Source organism: Macaca mulatta, chromosome 16 (assembly GCF_049350105.2).
Source record: "Macaca mulatta isolate MMU2019108-1 chromosome 16, T2T-MMU8v2.0, whole genome shotgun sequence".
NCBI classification, from domain to species: domain Eukaryota; kingdom Metazoa; phylum Chordata; class Mammalia; order Primates; family Cercopithecidae; genus Macaca; species Macaca mulatta.
This window is the reverse complement of record NC_133421.1, coordinates 80,940,332-80,953,779: the sequence shown is the minus strand read 5'-3', so window position 1 is coordinate 80,953,779 and position 13,448 is coordinate 80,940,332. Positions and strand designations below refer to the sequence as shown.

The window sequence follows — 13,448 nt, the reverse complement described above, 5'->3', positions numbered from 1 at the left end:
GGAAGGATAAGCTTGACACACTCAAGGGACAGAGAGAAAGTCAATGTGAGTGGACCAGTCTGCAAAGAGAAAAATGGTTGGAGATGAGGAGTTAACAGGGGCCAGATCATGTCGAATCTTGAAGGCTATGAGATAGATTTGCAGTTTATTTGTGGTTTATTCTAAATACAATGTAAAGTATTGGGGGAATTACAGAGGAGGGACATAATCTGATTTAAATTTTTAATAGATGACATAACTAGACTTTTGAACAAGTATGACTAGTAACAAAATCTACTGTCTTTGTACGTTATTCTCAGTCTATTTTATTTTTTTATTGTTAGATAAGGTCTCACTCTGTCACCCAGGCTGGAGTGCAGTGGCACAATCAGGGCTCACTGCAGCCTCAATCTCCTGGGCTCAAGCGAGTCTCCTGCCTTAGCCTCCCATATAGCTGGGAACATAGGCATGGGCCACCACACTTGGCTAATTATTTTTTCTTTTATTTTCTATAGAGACAAAGTCTCATTTTGTTGCCCAGGCTGACCTTGAACTCCTGGACTCGAGCAATCCTCCTGTCTCAGCCTCCCAAAGTGTTGATATTACAGATGTGAGCCACTGCGCCGGGCCAATTCCCACCATCTCTTTAAAGCCTAGTCAATGGGAATAGTTTTACCCTCATCCTGGAGGAAAACTCTGGCAGGCCACAGCTTTCCTGCTCACTGTTTGGTCATAGACGGTTCTATAATTACCTTAAATTGCAAACAGAGTTTCACTTCAGGAAAGCGTACAGCCCTGTGTAATAATCCAAATCCCGATTTTCACTCAGTGTTCATTTCTACTCTGTCTCCCCGTGCTGGCACCCTATGGGAAGCTGAATTGGAAAAGGGGCAATATTGACTTATCTCCTCTAACCTGCACCTTCACATAGCTATGGCAGGTGGATGAGACTTGGTTGGGAGCTTCGAGTTCTTTGGGCCTTATACAGGGACTTTTTCTCGTGAGATACGGTTGTGTTTCCTGTATTTCCTATGACAGAGATGTCTACACTTCTATTCTTGGTAATCTTTGGACATTCTTGCCAGGCTCCTGGGCATCTGGAAGTCCATATCTGGTTTCTTTCTGCTGAAGGTTTCTTTTTCCCCTGGAGACTCTATTGGACAAGGGGCAAAGACTCAAATTCTCTTTCTCTTGGACTCTTGCTTAGAATGAGTGAGGGAGATGCAAGATCCTTGCAGCAAGGTGTTCAGGTTTTCTTTTGAAAAACTACATGTGAGGGTTTGTCTCACACTCGCTTTGGTACCTGATGTTAATGTCTCAGCCAAACGGAGACAGAGAGTCTATTTCTTACATACGTCATGTGACTCCAGTCGCTGTGTGAAGACTGCTCCGTATGGGAACAAGAGTGGAAGGAGAAAGAGAGGTGGACAGCATTAGCAGTTTGGGTGAGACACAGTGACTGCTTGGAAGGAGACGGTGATGAATAGAAATATTTGGGATGTCTTGAGGATAGAGCTGTAAACACATATATCGACTTGTCTATCGAGAATGGCCAGTGAGAAAGAGAAATGAAAGCTGACTTTGAACTTTTTGGCTTAAGTCCGCAAACAGAAAAAATAAATATCATTTTCTGAGAAGCATGAAACTGCGGAATATAGCATCTAGGGTGTGGAAGAAGGTGTGTGATAAAAAGATTTATGAATCAATTGTTCTGTGTATTTTAAGTTTTAGAGCTGGATTTATGAGTTTAGAGTTCAGGGAAGGTTCAGGACTAGAGCTATAAATTTTGAACTCATCAGCAGATAGATGATTTTTAAATCCATAGGATTGAATGAGATTACTTAGGGGAAAAAAGTGTATTTAGCAAAGAGGAGACATTCTATGGCTGAGTCCTTTGGACTCTGATGTTTAGAGTTGGATAAGACACACTGTAGTGAGGATCATAGAAGGAGAAGATATGTTCATTGTGTTCAGAGAGATGAATAAAGTTATAAGTGAGAGTGGCATGTGGAACCACCAAAGTCCAGTAAAGAGAAGCCAGGTGATTCATTTTTGGATTTGGCAAGGAGCTGTTGGTGATCTTCATAAGAGTGGTTTCAGGGCAGTGTAAAAGCAAATGTGATGGGTGTGGCCTAAAGACAGAGAGAGAGAAAAAACAGAACAATGTGTGTTGAGTCAATTGCACATTTTATCATTATTTTCTTTATTTTTATCCATACTCCTGATAAAAAATGTTAAATAAGAAAGGTAAAAGAGCCAAAACAAAACAAAACAAAAAAACAAGAAAAAGAACTGTATGGTCTGTTATCTTCCCTCCTAGGTGACAAGAAATAAGGTTTCATTATATTATCAGTACTTTTTGCCTTCGTGGTGAAAACAACCAAGTGCTAAGAAAGAATTCTGGCAAAATTACTTCGAGTCCTTGCTACCGCAGGACTTCTTTTGTTTTGTGTTTCTTTTTAAAAAAAATTAATTAATAACTCTATACATCTACTAGAATGATAAAAATCTGAAGTACTGACAATACCAAATGCTAGTGAGGATTTGGAGGAATGGAAGCTCTCATTTGTTTCTACTGGGAATGCAAACTGGTACCATTACTTTGGAAGACAGTTTGGCAGTTTCCTGCAAGACTAAATATACTCTTGTCCTATGAGCTGACAACTGCACTCCTTGGTATTAAGGCAAATAAGTTGGAAACTTATATCCATATAAAAACCTATACTCTGATGTTCATAGCAGCTTTATTCATAATTGCCAAAACTTAAAAGCAACTAAGGTGTCTCTCGGTAGGAAGGTGAATAAATAAACTGTGGTACATCGAGCCAATGGAATATTATTCAATGCTGAAAATAAATGAAGTATCAAGTCATGAAAAGACATAGAAAAATTTAAGTACATATTATTAAATGAAAGAATCTAAGGTGAAAGGATACATATTATATGATTCCAACCAGATGACATTCTGGAAACGGCAAAACCATACAGACAGTAAAAGATCAGTTGTTGCAAGGGATGAGAAGGCATAGCCAGGTAAACAGGTGGAGCGTGGAGGATGTTTAGGGCAGTGAGGACTATGCTGGTTTGTAATATAATGGTACAATAATGGTGGATACATGTCATTGTATGTTTTTCCATATCCAGAGAATGTATAAATAACACAAAGTGAATTATAATGTAAACTGTGGAATTTGGGTGTTAATAATGCATCAGTGTATTAGTACATCTGCTCATCAAATGTACCACTCTGATGGAGGTTGTTGATAATAGGGTTGGCTGTGCCTACATGGGGATAAGGGGCAAATGGAAACTCTCTATGCTTACCTTCAATTTTGCTGCGGACCTAAAACTGCTCTAAAAAATGAAGACTTAAAAATAATTAGTAGTATTTAAGTAATTAGTAGTTGGAGCAAATTCAACTACTGAATGCTCAGTAATGCTCAGATTACTGAAATATAAGCATTCATTCTGGGCTTGCTCAATTTTAGGAGTAAATGTAGAGACGGGGTTTCACTGTGTTAGCCGTTTTTATATGATTCTCAGTGCAGCAGACCTCACATGGCATACTTGTTCTTCCTGATACCATTTCTTCTGAGACAATCTGTTTACTAATTAATTTTACTTATTTCTGCGGAACACAGAAGCCATGGCATACATTTTGTGTTCAGTGACTCAAGAAATGGCTTAATCTGCTAGGCTCGGTGGCTCACGCCTGTAATCCCGCACTTTGGGAGGTCGAGATGGGTGGATCACGAGATCAGGAGATAGAGACCATCCTGGCTAACACCGTGAAACCCCGTCTCTACTAAAAATACAAAAAAAATTAGCTGGGCGAGGTGGCGGGCGCCTGTAGTCCCAGCTACTCGGGAGGCTGAGGCAGGAGAATGGCGTGAACCCGGCAGGCGGAGCTTGCAGTGAGCTGAGATCGTGCCACTGCACTCCAGCCTGGGCGACAGAGTGAGACTCCGTCTCAAAAAAAAAAAAAAAAAGAAAAAAAGAAATGGCTTAATCATTGCATTCACATATTTGGAATCCATTGCAGTGTTTCTTTTTTCTCTGAGTAAAGACAGTGTGTATATACATATATATTTATATGTCTAATATAAAGATTATTATATATATGCTGAAGTAGACTCTATTTTCAGATAGAAAGAGCCATATATGTGTGTATATATATATAGAGAGAGAGCGCGCCATATATGTGTGTGTGTGTGTGTGTGTGTGTGTGTGTGTGTGTGTGTGTGTGTGTATGGGGGGGAGAGAGAGAGAGAGATCAATATCTATACAGATATCTGTATATTTCCAAAGTACGTTGGGGAAATCCACTCTTAAAGGGTGTCTTTGTTTGTGCTGCTATAACAAAATGCCATATACTGGATAATTTTAAGACAATTAAAATGTATTTCTCATAGTTCTAGACACTGGGTGGTCCGAGATCAAGGAACTGGCGTTTGGTCTCTGGTAAGGGCCCTCTCCTGTGTTTCACAGGAGAGAATGAGGAAGAACAAGAGGGCCAAACCATGTATGAAGCCTTCCTTATAAAGGCCTTAATCTTATTTACCAGGGCACTTCCCTTATGACCAGTCACCACCCAAAGACCACACTTCTTGAGACATTTACATTACGGATTGAGTTTCAGCATGAATATTGGAGGGGACACCCTCATTCAAACCACAGCAAAGGGAGCTAGGGATTATGCAGATGATATCTTCCATCCTTGTTGTGTTATCTGGACTCCTCTAGTACTTATCCATGGCTTCTAGAATTAATTGCTTCTGCTGCCTTCCTTTTCTGTGCTCCATCTCTGCGAACAGGCTTTGCTTCCTTCAAACACATCATATGTTTTTTTTCCTAAAATCCTAAATGCTCTTCCTGCTGCCCGAAAGACTCCCTGGCTAGTCATTACCTTGGCCAACATGTATTCAGTGTTGAATCTCCAGGTAAAAGCCAACTTCTTAAGTAAGTTTTCCAAGACCCTATTGTAGTCAGTTAATTATCTGTCCTTTTTAATATCTACTTTTAGATTTAAACTCTGTGCAGGCTGGTTTGTGTATTGTTGCATTCCAAAGGCCTTGCACAATGCCTGTCATATAGTAGGTGTTCAATAATATTTATTGAACCAATAGTCAGTGCCAAGCACTCAGAAATACTGCCTAGAGAGGTCACAGCAAGAAAATTGACAGGCCCACCATCATTTCCCATTATCTATGCTCAGGATCTTTGCAGCTATACTCAATCACACATGCATTGGAAATTAATTTTCTTAGCACTTACTGTTAGAAATCAAGATCTAAACATATACACTACCAAAGTTCTGCTTTTGAAAGGTCGTTTTCCAGGTAGAATTTTCTTCACAAATTGACCATTGCTGAGTCTAATAAAAATAATTTATCTATTTTGGAGTTCAGCTTATAAAAGTTTCTGAAATCCAACAGATTTCAGCCATTTCTCGAATACTACAGATGTCTTGTTTTAAAAAAAATTACAACACCATATGTGCCCTGTTCCCCTGAGTATGTTTCAGGGAAGTTTTAGCAGTTAAAGCAGGTTTTTTCTTTCTTTTGAAACCTAGCATGTGGATTTAGTGCTTATTAAAGTGAGAGACTGAGCATGGTGGCTTGATTTAGGATTTGAAAAGGAAGCTGCACTAAAAGCTTCCCTTCAGATCTCTGCCAAGAGCCCTTCCCTGAACAATTCTCATGCTGAAAATTGTTGATATATTCCTTGGATACATTGTTGTCCATCTTTTTGCCATGTGGTCACGTAGGCATATGGAAGCTTAGACCGTCATTATTCCTTTCAAGAAGGCTGTGTTCAAATGCTATGCTAAATAAGAGCCTATTGAAAAGATGGATATGTTTACTATTTGAATCATTCATTCTCTCTTTCCATGACACAAACCTTCTGAAACTACCAAATGCAAGCCTTTAATTTTTAAAAATCCAAATTGTGTGGCAGAGTACACCCAACTATTAAAAACATAAACCCAGTAGCCACAGACATGTCGTTGTGCAAACAAACCTGTGTGTGAAGTCTGACATTGGCTGGCTGCTCCATGTGACTAAGACAATATCCCCCTGAAAATGACCTCAATTAGTCCCTGTTGAGGAAAACATTACTCTAATTGTTTTTCATGACATCAGAATTTATTAGCTAGAGATGAAACATTTTCCCAAACAGTTTAAAAAATATATTCAGAGAGAATGCTAAAAATAATGATGATATTTGATCTTCTGGTACTGTTGGACAAAAATATCCAAGGACGCAATACCAAAACAAGACTCAGGAGAGGCCAGACTCTGCAGCTGCAATGAGGCCCTCGTTCATGGGATGCTTACAGTCCCTGCATTTGCATGGCTATGAAGGGGGGCTAAAAGGTTTCACCAAGGGCCTAGCACTAAAATTATGAGGTGCCATCATTCCAAACCAGGTGTTGGCAAACCACGTGCCCACAGGCCAAATCTGGCCCACTGCCAGCGTTTATAAATAAAGTTTTATTAGAACACCACTGCACTACATTGACAAGGTAGGCATTGTCAATGGCTGCTTTTGCACTACAATGGTTGTTGAGTAGATGAGAGAGAGACTGCTTGACCTCACAAACCTGAAAATATTTGTTCATCTACACCTTTATGGAAACAGTTCATTGACCCTGTTTCTAGACTAAGAATGGCCCTTCTTTCAAATTATGTTCTTGGTTCACTGAGTTCTATTCTCCTTGTTATGAGGTAAAAAGTGATAGCTCACATGAGGTGGAGTGGAGATGCAGAAGCTCATTCAAATGGATTAAAGAGGAAAGCGTGGATATGGAGATGGTGGTAGCCACTATAAATGCTGCCAAAAATTGCTACATGGATTATTTTTGACATATATAGGGATCAACAATGAGGCTAAGATAGTTGGTATATACAGTATGGATTGTGGGTAAAAAGAGACATGGTTAAAAAAAGGGGTTAGTGAGTCAAGAACATCTGCTGCCCATCCATCCTTATCGGACTCTCCTTCTTTTATCCCATACCATGGCTGTTCACCACCCAATCGAGATTCATCTCTATTACCATGGTAACAAGTTGGGGACACTGCTTTTTAAAGTTATTCTGATTCCCTGGTACATATAATACAGGCATTTTACCTTTTATAACTTCACCACTTAAAGACTGCCCAAGATTTTAATAGCCTAGGATTCCTTCCTATCTTTTTATGCACGTATGTATGTATTTACCTAAACAGAGTAGTATATTTATGAGTCGAGTTTTACTACATTAATATATATTGGACATTCAACAGCTTTAAAATTAATCTCCTATATCATTTATATTCACAAAATGTAGATGGTTTTTCAGGGAAAATGTTAGGTAGTAGGGACACTCATTTTTGTGTATAACCCCAAAACATACTTACCAATGTTTTCAATATTTTTTAATAGGTAGATCAAAGTCTAATTATATGAGACTAATATAAAATGATCAAAGATGGTGAAGAATGAGGGTGCCATTTACTAATTATAGGTAAACTATTTAGCCTTCCTTAATCTCAGTTCCCCTACTTAACTCAGCGTTGTATACCAATAGCAATTGGCTATTCCCTATATGCAAAATATTTGCTGTACACAAATAAATGAGACAATTGATGTAGCATGCTTGGAATAAAGTGAAAGATGTTAACATACTATTATTAGCTGTATTTTATTACAATTATCAGGTCACTTTCACAACTCTAAAGTTCAGCCATATGACAAGAAAAGAACCTCAGGATATTTGCCACGTAATTGTGCGTCAGTCTAAATGGAACATTTCCCACCAAAAGTGAAAATAGCTCAGTCTGGCGTTTCTCTGGGTTGGGAAGGAAAAAAACAATCATTTGTCAAAGACACTATTTTATGAGGATTTAACTGGGCACAAATTGAATTTGTGGCTTGGCCAGGGAAAGAAATATTTGCAAAACATCTCAAAGATGACAGCGATATCCACATTGCCACTGGTAGCAGTTTAAAAATGATAACATTATGCTGCCACATATTTCTGAGAAAATAGTTAGTATTTAAGGGACAGTTTTCCTATTCAATACATTTCTCCTTAACCAAAAATTCTTGAGTCTTTCAGAAGCATGTTAACTCTTTCACAGTGCCATGTCGGAAATTCTTTCTCTACAAAATTAAATGGTATTCAATAGCAGAACTCTGATTTTTTTTTTTCTGCTTCCAGTTTGAGGCTTGAATGAGCCTCTCAAATACTTCATTCCAATGTCATATCAAGTTTGTCTTTAAAGAGATCTTCCTTGTCGAAAACAGTATACTTAGTAAAGTTCAATAATTAAAATGCAGGTGTATTTTCTTTGACTTATTTCATAAATTATGTGTGTATGAGAAAAAATATAGACTGAGAAAAATATTTCTTGCCATTTCTACTATTAGTGAGATGTGCACAACTGAGGCCGAAATTGAACAAAACCTTATAATTATTCTAGTCAAGTTCAAATGAAGGTTGCTCAGGGGGAGTACCATCTAAATGGATCTTAATTTACCGGAACTGGTTTCCTCAGGCCTTTTGTTCTCATGATATTTAGTGTGCGACCTATTCACAGTGATTGGACAATACAATATTTTGAAATAATCCATCACACACAGGTGTGCCAAGATGTATTTGAAATGCATAGGACACTTCCTAGAAAAAACAAAAGGTGTTTTGTACAGATGACATCTGACCACATATCAACTTTGATATGCATCCAAGTGGATCCAACAACATTGCCTACTTTCTCCTAAACCTTTGGAGATGACTATTCTTCCTTTTTTAAAGAAGCATAAATAAAAGTGTTTTCCTCATCTTAACAATACCTGCTACAATATGGATGGACCTCAAACACATGATGCTAAATGAAAAAAAAAAAGGCAGATGCAGAAAGTCACATATAACCCAAGTTTTTTTATACAAAATATCCAGAATAGGCAAATCTGTAGAGACAAAAAATAGATTAGTGTTTGCCTGACGCTGGGGGTAGGAGCAAAAATTGATCAGAAAGGGTTATGAGGAATCATTTTTGTGTGGGCGGGGGGAGAACAATGAAAATGTCCTAAAATTGGACTGTTGTGATGGTTGCGTAATATTCTACATTTACTAAAAATAAATTGTACTTGTTTAGGAAAAGGACTTGATATTTATTAAGTACTTACCTGAGCCAGGAACAATACTAAGCACTTTATCTCTTCACTTTAATACCCCAAACAACCATCTTCAACAGGCTCTTTTATCCCTACAAGAAATTGGAGCTCAGAGAGCCATTGTGCCCATGGTCTCACAGAAAACTGAGAGGCAGAGACAGTATTTCCACTTGGATGTGCTCGTGTCCAACGTTGTAGTTTGCATTGAAGACTCAGTTCTATGGCATAGGAAAAAGCAGGTAGCAAATTGGTTTCAGAATTCAGTTTAATATATATTGATTGGCTACTCTGTGTTTAGCATTTTAGTACCTTTAGGAGAGAGAAGGTTTAAAAGAAATACATGATGGCTTCTGCCCTCAATGAGTTAGCACTTTGGAAGAATAGAAAACAATTTAAAAGTTCCGCAAGACCAGTAAGTGCTTCCAGAGATCAGAGGATAATGGTCATTGTCAGTGGCAGGGGCAGTTAGTAAAGAAGTGACATTTGTAAAGGAGATGCCTAATTTCTGGCACATAAATACAGACTAAAGCTGCCCCATGGAGGAACAGAACCAAATCAAAGCCAGGTCAGAGCCAAATCGAAGGTGGCAGCAAAGTGTGTTGGCACAAGTGAAACCAAAACAGATTTATTAGATAGAATATCTGGTGGTGACTGCATTGGAAGGAGAGACTGGAGAAATAAAGATCAAGTAGGAATGTATTTCTGAAAAGAGGTAGCAGGGTATTTGACTCCATGAGAACAAACGGTAAAATCATGGATATTTTTCCAATATAGGAAAGGCAGGCTAAATATTTATTATTTTATATCAATTTATTCAATTTCATTCTTTTCATACCCTGCAAGAGAGGCCCCTAATTGATAGGAAAACTGAGTCTTAGAAATTATTGTGATTTGCCCAATATCACACACAGATGAAGCTGAAGACTTTACCTCTTAGCTCCAAATCTAGGGCGCTTTATAGCTAGTGTTGTAAAATCAAAGGGCTCTAGGAGTCAGGCTGGCATTGTAAATGAGAGAAGCTTATTAGATAAAGGGGCAAAAAAAGGTAGTGTAAACATGATGAGAAATGGCAACTGATATTTTACCTTATTTTCCAGGAGTAATAGGGAATAGTGGAGACTGGTGAGTGCCTCATTTTAAAGGGAAATTGCTAGCAGTTTCCAAAAGGAGAAGCTTTAGATTATTAATTGCGAAAGCCAAAACATGTAGGAGTCATTCTTGACTTTTCACTTTTTCTATCACCCTAAAGCCAAATCCTGGACACTCTCTCTTCAAAAATATAACCAAAATGTGATCAGTTCCTTACAGTGCTTTCACTACCTCCAACACATCATCATGTCTTTCACTTAAAATATTGCCATGTCCTCCCAGCTATGCTCCCTAATCTTACTCTTGATTATCAAGAGCTTCTCAGACTTTGTTTGCAGCTTTATCAAAAGGCACCATCAAAAAAGTGAAAATGCCAGCATAGACTGGGAGGAAATACGTATTTTTATTTATTTATTTATTTTAATGGAACATTTCACAAATTTGCATGTCATCCTTGCACAGGAGCCATACTAATCTTCTCTGTATTGTTTCTTTTTTAAAAAAAAATATTTCAGTAGGTTTTTAGGGAACAGGTAGTATTTGGTTACATAAATAAGTTTCTTATTGGTGATTTCTGAAATTGTGGTGCACCCATCACCAGAAGAGTGTACAGTGTACCCAATTTGTAGTCTTTTAACTCCACCCTTTCCCCCCGAGTCCTCAAAGTCCAATGTATCGTTGCTATGCCTTTGCATCCTCATAGCCCAGCTCCCACATATGAGTGAGAATATAGGGCTTGATTTTCCATTCCTGAGTTATTTCGCTTAGAATAACAGTCTCCAATTCCACCCAGGTTGCTGTGAATGACATTATTTCTTTCCTTTTCATGGCTGAGTAGTATTTTATGGCATATACATATATATATGTATATATATATACACACACCCCACATTTTCTTTTTTTTTTTTGTTATACTTTAAGATCTAGGGTACATGTGTACAACGTGCAGATTTGTTACATAGGTATACATGTAACATGTTGGTTTGCTGCACCCATCAACTCGTCATTTACATTAGGTATTTCTCCTGATGCTATCCCTCCTCCAGCCACCAATAGGCCCCGGTGTGTGATGTTCCCCTCCCTGTGTCTGTGCATTCTCATTGTTAGACTCCCACTTATGAGTGAGAACGCAATATACCACATTTTCTTTATCTCATTGTTTGATGGGCATTTGGACTGGTTGCATATTTTTGCAATTGCACATTGTGCTGCTATAAACATGTGTATGCAAGTATCCTTTTTGTATAATGACTTCTTTTCCTCTGGGTAGATACCTAGTTGTGGGATGGCTGAATCAAATGGTAGATCTACTTTTAGATCTTTAAGGACTTTCCACACTGTTTTCCATAGTGGTTGTACTAGTTTATATTCCCACCAACAGTGTAAAAGTGTTCCCTTTTCATGGTATCCATGCCAACATCTATTATTTTTTAATTTGTTTATTATGGCCATTCTTGCAGAAGTGAGGTGGTATCGCACTGCGGTTTTGATTTGCGTTTCCCTGATCATTAGTGATGTTGAGCATTTTTCCATATGCTTGTTGGCCATTTGTATATCTTATTTTGGGAATTGTCTATTCATGTCCTTAGCCCATTTTTTGATGGTGTTGTTTTGTCTTGCTGATTTATTTGAGTTCTTTGTAGCTTTTGGATATTAGTCCTTTGTCTGATGTATAGATTGTGAAGATTTTCTCCCCCCCTGTAGGTTGTCTGTTAATTCTGCTGATGATTTCTTTTGTTGTGCAGAAGCTTTTTTAATTAAGTCCCATCCATTTATCTTTTTGTTGCCTTTGCTTTTAGGTTCTTGTTTATGAAGTCTTTGCCTAAGCCAACGTCTAGAAGGTTTTTCTGATGTCATCTTCTAGAATATTTGTGGTTTCAGGTCTTAGACTCAAGTCTTTGATGCATCTCGAGTTGAGTTTTTATAAGGTGAGAGATAAGAATCCAGTTTCATTCTTCTACATGTGGCTCACCAATTATCCCAGCACTATTTGTTGAATAGGGTGTCCATTCCTCGCTTCTTTTTCATTTGCTTTGTCAAAGATTAGTTGCCTGTAAGTATTTGGCTTTTTTTCTGGGTTCTCTCTTCTGTTTCATTGGTCTATGTGCCTATTTTTATACCATACTCTTTTTGGTGACTATGGTCTTATAGTATAGTATGAAGTTGGGTAATGTGATGCCTCCAGATTTGTTCTTTATAATTAGTCTTGGCTATGTGGGCTCTTTTTGGTTCCATATGAATATTAGGATTGATTTTTCTAGTTCTGTGAAGAATGATGGTAGTATTTTGATGGGAATTGCATTGAATTTGTATATTGCTTTTGGCAGGATGGTAATTTTTACAATATCGAATCTACCTATCCATGAGCATGGGATGTATTTCCATTTGTTTGTGTCATCTATGATTTCTTTCAGGCGTGTTTTGTAGTTTTCCTTGTAGAGGTCTTTCATGTCCTTGGTTAGGTATATTTCCAAATATTATTTTATTTTATTAACAGCTATTGTGAAAGGGGCTGAGTTCTTAATTTGATTCTCAGCTTGGTCACTGTTGGTGTATAGCAGAGCTACTGATTTGTGTGCATTAATTTTGTATCCGGAAACTTTGCTGAATTTATTACCAGCTCTAGGAGCTTTATGGATAAGTCTTTAGGATTTTCTGGTATTCAGTCGTATCATCAGCAATCAGGGACAGTTTGACTTCCTCTTTACCAATTTGGATACCCTTTATTTCTTCCTTTTGTCTGATTGCTCTGGTTAGGACTTCCAGTACTATGTCGAGTAGAGTGGTGAAATGGGCTTCCTTGTCTTGTTCCAGTTCTCAGAGGGTATGCTTGCAACTTTAGCCCATTCAGGATAATGTTGGCTGTGGGTTTGTCGTGGATGGCTTTTATTGCCTTAATAAATGCTGATTTCACTGAGGGTTTTAATCATAAAGAGATGTTGGATTTTGTCAAATGCTTTTTCTGCATCTATTGAGATGATCATGTGATTTTTTTAAAAAAATTCTGTTTATGTGCTCTATCACATTTATTGACTGTATCCCTGCATCCCTGATATGAAACCCACTTGATCATAGTGGATTATCTTTTTGATATGCTATTGGATTTGGTTTGCTAGTATTTTCTTGAGGATTTTTGCATCTGTGTTCATCAGGGATATTGGTCTGTCATTTCCTTTTTGTTGCTGTTGTCATGTCTTGCCCTGGTTGTGATAGTAGGCTG

At 37.9% G+C, this 13,448-nt stretch overlaps 1 non-coding gene across 1 annotated transcript; it reads right to left on the bottom strand.

Moving 5' to 3' along the window:
* Positions 1–10,645: 10,645 nt before the first annotated feature.
* On the bottom strand, positions 10,646–10,749 carry LOC114673247 (U6 spliceosomal RNA). The gene has a single exon (XR_003723976.2). It is a non-coding gene; the product is annotated as a U6 spliceosomal RNA (small nuclear RNA).
* Positions 10,750–13,448: the final 2,699 nt, after the last annotated feature.